The following is a 9,162-nucleotide window of genomic DNA, read 5'->3' on the forward strand; positions in this document are numbered from 1 at the left end:
ATATCTATAAAATACAAAGCGTTCTTAGAAATTGAGAAGAATCCCTCCAAAAATGGATGAAAGATATTAGTAAACAATTCAGGGAAAAGCAATTCCAAATTACCCATCAACAAAAAGATGCTCAAACTAAATAGTAGCCAAAGAGATGCAAAACAGTACCAAAGAACACAACACCTGGGCAAAAGTTACCAAGAAATAACACTACCATTTCAGAAGGGCGGTTAGAGGGCAAGAAAGGAGTCATACGTTGCTGATAGAAAGGTGCATTGTAGAGTCTTTGGGTAAACTAAAATTTTAATTCGCTATTTTCTGATGTCTATTAAAATTGAAAGCAGGCAAATTGGACGCAGCTATCCCACACCTGAGCTAGACCAAAGAAATGAAAGGGTGTGTACACAAGACTTTATTGCCACACTGTACAAGAAAAAGCAGAAATAGGGTGACCATTCAATTAGGAATGACTGAGTAAATTATGGTCCACAGAACATTATACAACCATTAAAAACTGATGTGTAATAGTTGACTGAGAGGGATTTCTGTGAGGCACTGAACGTGAACAAAGCAAAATACAGAGAAGGATTGTGCTTCATGTATGTGTGTTACATGAGCCTGGAAAAGATGGTGAAGACTACATACCAGTTTGTTAACATGGTTATAAGGGAAGGGAGGAGTTAGGAAGTTAGGGAGATCTCAGCAGATGGGAAAAGAAAAGCAAAACTACAGTGGTGGTGGGGGGGAAACAGCACAAAGGTACTCAGAATCTTCATTGTCAATAGCAAGTAAATAAGTTTCTGGAATATAAATGTTAAAAGCTATATGAATGTTACTATATGTAAAATGTGAATTTCAATGTGGGGGGTAATGTGCAATAATAAAAATTATGGTGAGCACTAATAATATGGATGACTTTTGAATTATTTCTTTTTCCCTAACATTGTTATGCTACCTTTACATACAAATAAATATAAACTTTTTAAGTAAGGCACCGTCATAACTTCATACTTAAATCAGAAAAACAAATCAGCATTCTAAAAGCCAAACGAGTTTAGCTTTCTTGATTATTACCTGAAATTCAACCTTTTTACACAGCTGAAGTTGCTCTTGTGAAGGACAAAGAAGCGGAAGGGCTCCCCTAGGATGGCGAACAGTTTCCTAAAGATTAAACTCAATCATTTAAAAATTGCAAATAGGAAGCCAGGATGGATTTTGAAGCACAGATTTGCCTAATGCCCTTTTGCAGCATGGACTCAAGCTTCCAAACCAGTTTCAAGGACAATGTGCAAGACAGACAGCGTTTTTCCTTGGCATTATGTTGCACTGCCAACGCTCACATTCTATCAGTTTATGCTTCTAACTGCACTTCTGTTTATAGAACTTGCAGTTTGCTCTTCTATGTCAATATGTTTGTAGTTCAAAATATACTTAGAGTATTTTAAAAGTCAATTCCTGCTCTTGATTTATGAATTAAATATGCTACATTTTCAATTATTAAAATAACACCTGGAAAATTTTGTTAAAGAATAGATTCATAGCATCACGGATGCATGCTGCATCCTCTTTAAGGATAGATACATTTTCATAGGTCCTCTAATTGGAAGATACTTGTAGACAAAGAAAACTGTACAATAATGGAAAGTAATTAGCCATTCACATGTTTTATTGTTTGTTACATTGTTTCTCAAAAGGTTATTTAGTCAGATAATGATGTGTGTTTATTCCCCCACCCCCCATTTCTTTCCCCATTCCTGCCTGCCCTCTTCAGGTTCACTCAGTAGCAGGCAGCACGTGCCTCCCGTCTTCAGCAAACACTGAGGTCTGGACAATGATCTGCATGAGGTCAAGTGGGCTGAAGACTAAATGCCTTCATCTGTGCTTTTAGCACCACAGAAGCCACCCCCTGGATTCCTATGCAAACCTCAGAAAAGAGAAAACCCCTGTGATGCGTGAGGTTGAATTTCCTGCCTTCAACTCACCAAACCACGCAGGACGAGAGCTCAGTGAGAACTACCAATACAAAAGAAAAAATGTTAACGTGACTTTTCTTACCCAGTTGGTATAGTTGGGGTAAGTTGGGGTAAAGTTCATGCTAGCTACCTCCTTTAATAATAAAATCTAAACAAGACTATAAAGCATGCTATTTAGAAAAAAACAGAACAAAGTAATGCTCTCTCAAGAGCCCTAATAAATCATTCTTCAGAAACGCAAATGTGTGTTTGACTTACAGGATTTCTATGCCAAGCAGAGAAGTATGTGAAAACAGCAAGGTAAATGCCTAAGCTGCAATAATAGTTTTGTGGTTTAGCTGTAGAATGTGTTATATCAACAGGGAATAACGATTTTAGTTTTTCGCTTGCCCCCTAGATCACTTCCACTATTGAGGCCTGAGATGTCTGTAAATAAGTCATTGCAATTGATTTATTTGTCTAGCAAACTTTTTGTCAGCAAATTCACCACTACCTTGAAAATGTCACTGGCTATTCTATGCTTAAGACACTAGAAGCACAAGCCACTGTGAAACCTACATTGAGTTAACCCTTAACTGTTAGAATTCTACGAAGCAATAATATATTTATGATTTCATATTAAAATTTCCCAGACATCAATGTTTAAATTACAATTCAGCAATAAAAGAATAACTTGAAATTAAAGTTTTACATTTCCGCAATTTATTTTCCTCTTCAAATTGAACACAATTTGAAATAATTAAGAGAAGTTATAACACATAAAGTATTTGATGGTTCTTCCTGTTTTTAAACCCCACAAGATTAAGATGATAAATCTTTTCAAGTGGTAGAGAGTACTGTGAAGTATCTATATATGACAGAATATAATATAAATGGAAGTAAATTTAATCTGATTATATAAATGTAGATACTCTTACTAGAATATGTTTTGAGGAATTGAATGCAATTGTATGGATTGGAAATGACCCACTCATTCAAGAAAAATTTGAGTACCTACCAAGTGACAAAAGGTGTAGGTGAATAAAACCTTAGCCTTCTTGGAGCTAAACAAAAGAGCAAACATTTATATAGAATATTTACTGTATGTGGTGTATTATAATATTAGCCAATGTTTATTGAGTGGTTATTATATACCAAACACTGTTCTAAGTGATATATATACACATATATATATATATATACATATATATATTCATTTAATCCTCACAATAATCTATGAGGTAGGTACTATTATTTCTGCTATACAAAGCAAAGAGGTAATTTGTCCAAGGCTCCACTAAGTAAGTGGGGCAGCCAGGATTCAACCCAAGGAGTCTGTGTTCTGTACCAACTCTAAAGTTGATACATAAATATTATTTAATGCCCAGTTGTGGGGACAAAGCCCCCAAAAAACAGTTTCCAGGCTCTCGGCCTCACATAGAAAGGTACTGGCTCGGGTAGTAAATGGCCATCAACTGTGATCAGATGGCCAGCAGCTGTGGCTAGTTGGCCGTCAGCTGTAACCCGTAGGCCATTGGCCACTAATATAACGGCTGTGGCTACGCTAGCAGAAAAAAATGGGGGCTAGCAAGAAGATGGTGGCTGGCAAGCGGGGACTGCTGTTAGGCAGGTTATGTAGATCCTGCTTCCTGTGTCTCCAGCCCAGCCGCCAGCGAGAATATAGTGATATGACTCCCCTACTTATGGCTCCATGGGTGTTCCTTTTTGGCCTTACCGTGTCCTGCGTTCTTGGGCAGGGAGTGGGAGCTGAGACCTTGCACGACAAATGGGGCAGCGAGCAGGGTCCCCCGCGTGACACCAGTATAAACTTTTGAGGACATTACTCTTATTATCTCAATGTTACAGAAAAGGAAACTGAAATGTAGAGAGGTGAAATAATTCATCCAATATGAACTGGACAAGATTCTACCCACTAAACTACGCTACACTGCTTTACTGGGAAGATAAATAAACAAGGGTCAACTGGGCTCCACATTTAAACCTTGACCCCATTTGACCTTGGACTAAAGCATTTTTTTTTCAAACTAGATACTAACCAGCACCACCCCACTTCCCTCCCTTCCCCAGCCCCACAAAAAAATATCATAACTGTGTGGACAGAAAAAAAGGGTTTCTATGGAAAGGCACCTCACAGGTGATCTGATCATAAATTCCTAACTAGGTAGGTCATGGTGGATAAACCTTTTAGGAAAAGGTTTATCTTTGCCTTAAGCAAGTCCTATCGATTGTTTCTGTGCACCTAGGTTAACACACCACTTTTTTTAATTTAACTTTTATTTATTTTACGTGTGTTTTTCCAGGACCCATCAGCTCCAAGTTAAGTAGTTGTTTCAATCTAGTTGTGGAGGTGCGCAGCTCACGGTGGCCCATGTGGAGATTGAACCAGCAACCTTGTCGTTGAGAGCACCACGCTGGAACCAACTAAGCTAATTTAACACACCTTTGAAACAAGTGGTAACCACCCTCAAGAGAGTGCATAATCTTAACTATCCTGTAATCCAATCCCTACCTTGTTTTCTACTATCTCCACGTAATCTTCCTTAAATTCCGTCCTTAATTTCAAATGCATAAAAGAAGCTGAAAAACTTCTCTGGAACATTTGAGATCTATGCTCCCTGGCATTTGTTTTCAGTTTGGCTCAAATAAACTCTTAACAAAAGTCCTCTACAGGTTTGGATATTTCTTACATCAACATCTGAAAAGACAATGTACTCAATCAATAGCTTCCCACTATTATCACCACAACCACATTCTTTCCTTGAATCACATCAGTGTCCCATTCAGTCCCTCCATTATCTTTTTTCTTATATCTGAAGTTCGTATAACACATTCTATCTTCGAGGGAACATACAGTTTACACTGATTTTTTTTCCTCCCCTGGTTCATGAATTTCTTAAAATTTAACATTATTTTTCTATCTTTTTTGCTGCCTAATCTGTCTAGATCAAACTCATATCTTGCAGATTCCCCCTAAAATACATTCAAAGCTCTGTTTTGCTTCACATCACTGATGTTTAATTGCTTGGCAATATCACTGCTACTTATGCATAAAATGTTTGTCAGAATTTTATTCTGATTGAGATTTGATACATCCTGAGCAGGAAGCCAAATTGAATAAAAAAAAATCATTTTGGGCTTATTTTGGAATATATATATGTCATATTTATGATTAAAACATATACATGGTTTTATAAAATATATATAATTATACATATAAAACATAAATGACTGAAATATATATAGTCATGTGACTAAAATATTGCCTTGTACAACAATGTAAATGTTTTTAATGCCACTGAACTGCATACTTAAAAATGGCTAAAATGGTAAATTTTTGTTGTGTATATATTACCGCAATTTTTAAAAATAAATAAAAGAACTGGTTGACATAAAGGGGGGGAAAGAATAATACATTGGCAACCAAGGACTGATATCAATTCACAAGATGTAACAGTTCTACCTCACAATAGATTTTAAGTAAGAATATCTTAAAGGCCAAATTTTATTTGGTAACTACAATAGTAATTTAACGTATTTATGTATTCCATGTTATGATCAATTAAGTATGTTTGAATAGGTAAGTTTACATGATTTCTTTTTCTTTTGTTGGGGGGGGGTGGGGAACAGTGTGTTTTTCCAGGGCCCATCAGCTCCAAGTCAAGTCGTTGTCATTTAATCTTCAATCTAGTTGTGGAGGGCGCAGCTCAGCTCCAAGTCCAGTTGCCATTTCAATCTTTAGTTGCAGGGGGCGCAGCCCACCAACCCATGCGGGAATCGAACCGGCAACCTTGTTGTTAAGAGCTCGCACTCTAACCACCTGCTCCATCGGCTGCCCCTACATGATTTTTTTGTAAGTGAATTTCCTTTTCTCCCCAATCTATATCTCCCAGTTCCATGCACAGTGCCTCGTACATAAATACTTGTGAATGGAGGAGTAAACTATACTTCAAGATTATTTCCACTGAACTGCTTTAAATGGAAAACAAAAGGAGACTTTGCAATTGTTTATATTTATCAATATAAAGTATTAATTATTTTGAGTGCTTCATATAGGCAGGAAGAAATGCTTATGCTATTATTGCAGCATCACAGAAAAAAAGGATTGAAATTGGATCAATTCGATCTGTTACTAATGCCTCTACACTATGTCACAAGTTTGATGTTGCCAAATGAACTGATAATTATTATAAATACAAATTAGATCATTTTTGAGCACATGTATAACATGCCACACATAATGCCTAGTACTATTCTAAGGCTTTACACATATTAACTCATTAAATCCTTATAACAACCTTATAATCTAGTATTATTGTTACACCCAAGAAGAAACTGAGGCACACACTTGCACCCAATGCACGTAGCTCGTTAAGTGGTGGAACTAGGATGTGACCTCCGGATATCCAGCTCTGGAGTCTGAGCTATTGACCACTTTGCTCTATTGTTATTTTTATATTTAGTCCTCATAGCTATCCTAAGAGAATATTCTCATTTACAGAGATGAGGTTTACAACAGTCAAATAGCTTATAAACTGCAGAACTGAGATTCAAACCTGGCAAGCCCGATTTCCAAGACTGCTCTTAAGCTCCAGGCAATATTGTTTCCTGAGCCAAGCCATGTTTTAAAACCTGCATATTGTGGTTCATTCATGGTTCAGCCAAAAACTGATATTTCTGTTCAATTCATGATTCATTGTTATTTCCTATACTTTTGGCTTGTGGTTCAATGTAGTTCAAATCTATGACCTGAAGTAAATTACTAATCTTTCTGTAATTCTATTTCTTTAGATAAAAAGAATATTATTAAATTACAATAGCATGTTTGCAATGTTTTGAGCTCAAAAAAGAAAACTGCAACAACAACAAAAAACACCAACAAAAACAACAACAAAATACACCATCTCATAGTTGGACAAGCTGTTAAACTCTAAGTACTTCCTGTTGTTTTATATAACTGCGATGTATCCTACAACTGTATTAAGATTCCTTCTAATTGTCTTTTGGACATGACAAAAACTGTTTAAGCACCTTCCATAATTTAATTCACTAGACTCATATCTGACTCATTGGAATTCTTAATGAATTCCTTAAAACAGTTGTTTGAATTTCAATTGGGCCATGCTATGAAAATAAATTGTCTTAAATAAAACACCTCACAGTGAACTGGACAATAAAAACAAAATCATCCAGTCTCATCAAAGACAACCACTATCAACATTTGGTATAATCTTTGTACAAATATATTTTTTCAAAGACTTGGTTTTTTTTTTAGAGCACTTTTAGGTTCACAGTAAAATTGAGAAGGCTTAGAGATGTCCCATACACCCCCTCTCCCCACATATACACAGCCTCTGCTATTATCAACATCTCCCACCAGAGTGGGACATTTGTTATAATAGATGACTTACATTTACATACCATAATCACTCAAAGTCCATAGTTTACATAAAGCTTCACTCTTGGTGTTGCACATTCTATGGGTACGAACAAATATATATGACATGTGTTCACCATTATAGTATCACGCGGAGTATTTTTACTGCCCTATCTGCCTATTCATCCCTTCATCATCCTCACTCCACCCCCTGCTTCAGTATGTTTTATGCATTTTATATTGTTTCTGAGCATACTGATATATATGACAACTTGCTCCCTTCATTTAAAGCAAACACTTCCAAGTTACTAAAATTCTCTCTAAACATCCTTGTAATGACTGCATAGCAGTCAATGAGGTGGACATTGGTTTATTCCCTTTCTGCTTCCAATCTGTAGGAGTGGAGAATATATGCCAAATGGCCACAGAATGTTGGGAATTATCGTTGAAAATGGGTAGAATATAGAATTTGAGGTAGAGCCATTGCCAGATAGGCAAATCAGATCCTGGAGCCTGAGTCATTTACATTTACAATGCAACCAAAACAAGTTTGGCTGGGAAGGGAACTGAGAAAAGGCAACAGTTAGAAAGGAGGGCCAGGTGAAAGGATGCTTTCTTTTGAGAGAGGAGAGAAGTCAGGCAGATTTTGAAACTGAGACAAACTGACCCCATATGCCATCTGATGTGATTAAGTAAGTACTCAACAATACCTGTGTAGTACGGGGGAGCCAAAAAATGTATACATGTGACTTATATTCAGCTTTTGTTATCAGTATATATTGAGTATTATAATTTTAATCCAGTGTTTTCCTTTCTTAAAATGTATAACTGTACCTTTTTTCGGCACCCTCTGTATTCCTGCACCCATCCCTACAAATAGTTTTTTTTAAATGCTTACTGTGAGAAAACAATCAGACAAATCCAAATTGAGGAATATTTTGCAAAAATTGGTTTGAACTCTTGGGGAAAAAAATGTGGGGACTATGCTAAACTAAAGTAGAACAAAAAGACATGACAACTAAAGACATAATGCTCTACTGGATCCTGTATTGGAGCAGAGCTGTTATAAAGAGCATAATTAAGAGAATTGGGGAAATTTGAATATGTTAATTGTGATAGTCTGTCAATGTTAATGGTTCTGAGTGTTTATTTTATTGTGTTAGGTAGGAGAATGTCTTGTCCTTGATTTAGGAGATGCTTTCTGAAGTACTTAGGGGTGAAGTGTCAAGATGTCTTCCAAATGGTTCAGGCAAAAAACAAAAGAGAGAGAGAGAAAACACTTATTAGGAGATGTTAGCAATTAGTCAAGAGTATATTAATACCTATTTTACTATTTTTACAGCTTTACTGTGGGTTTGATATTTTTTTTAAATAAAGGGTCAGGGAGGCAGGGAAAGCAATGATGTTTGATTTCCTCAGCTGTTGGTGAGGAAGAGAAAAGTGGTTTGAGTATTTGGGGATGGCTGCTTCCTGGCCTTTAGTTGCTGAGCAGCTCTTCTTTCCCAAGCTTTCCTCCAGCTTGTGTGAGCTCCTGATAGGTTTCTAGTAAAATCCCTTTTGCTTAAGTTAACTATAGTGAGTTTCTGTCACTAAAAAACCAAGAACCCTAAAAATAAAGCTAGAATGTATGCAATATGCACCACACAAGTTTGTTTCAAGCATTTTAAAAGAAATCAAATGAATGAATATATTTTGAAATGTTAGGGTTGTACGGTGTTCATGTCCGCTAATTGAGTGTGTCAAAAATGAAGACCAGTGCACTTTTCAACAAGTGTTCCCTTAGGGCACATGAACTGAACATTCTGCTAATCCTTTGCCCAAAAC

This window comes from Rhinolophus hipposideros (assembly GCF_964194185.1).
Source record: "Rhinolophus hipposideros genome assembly, chromosome: 9".
Lineage (NCBI taxonomy): Eukaryota > Metazoa > Chordata > Mammalia > Chiroptera > Rhinolophidae > Rhinolophus > Rhinolophus hipposideros.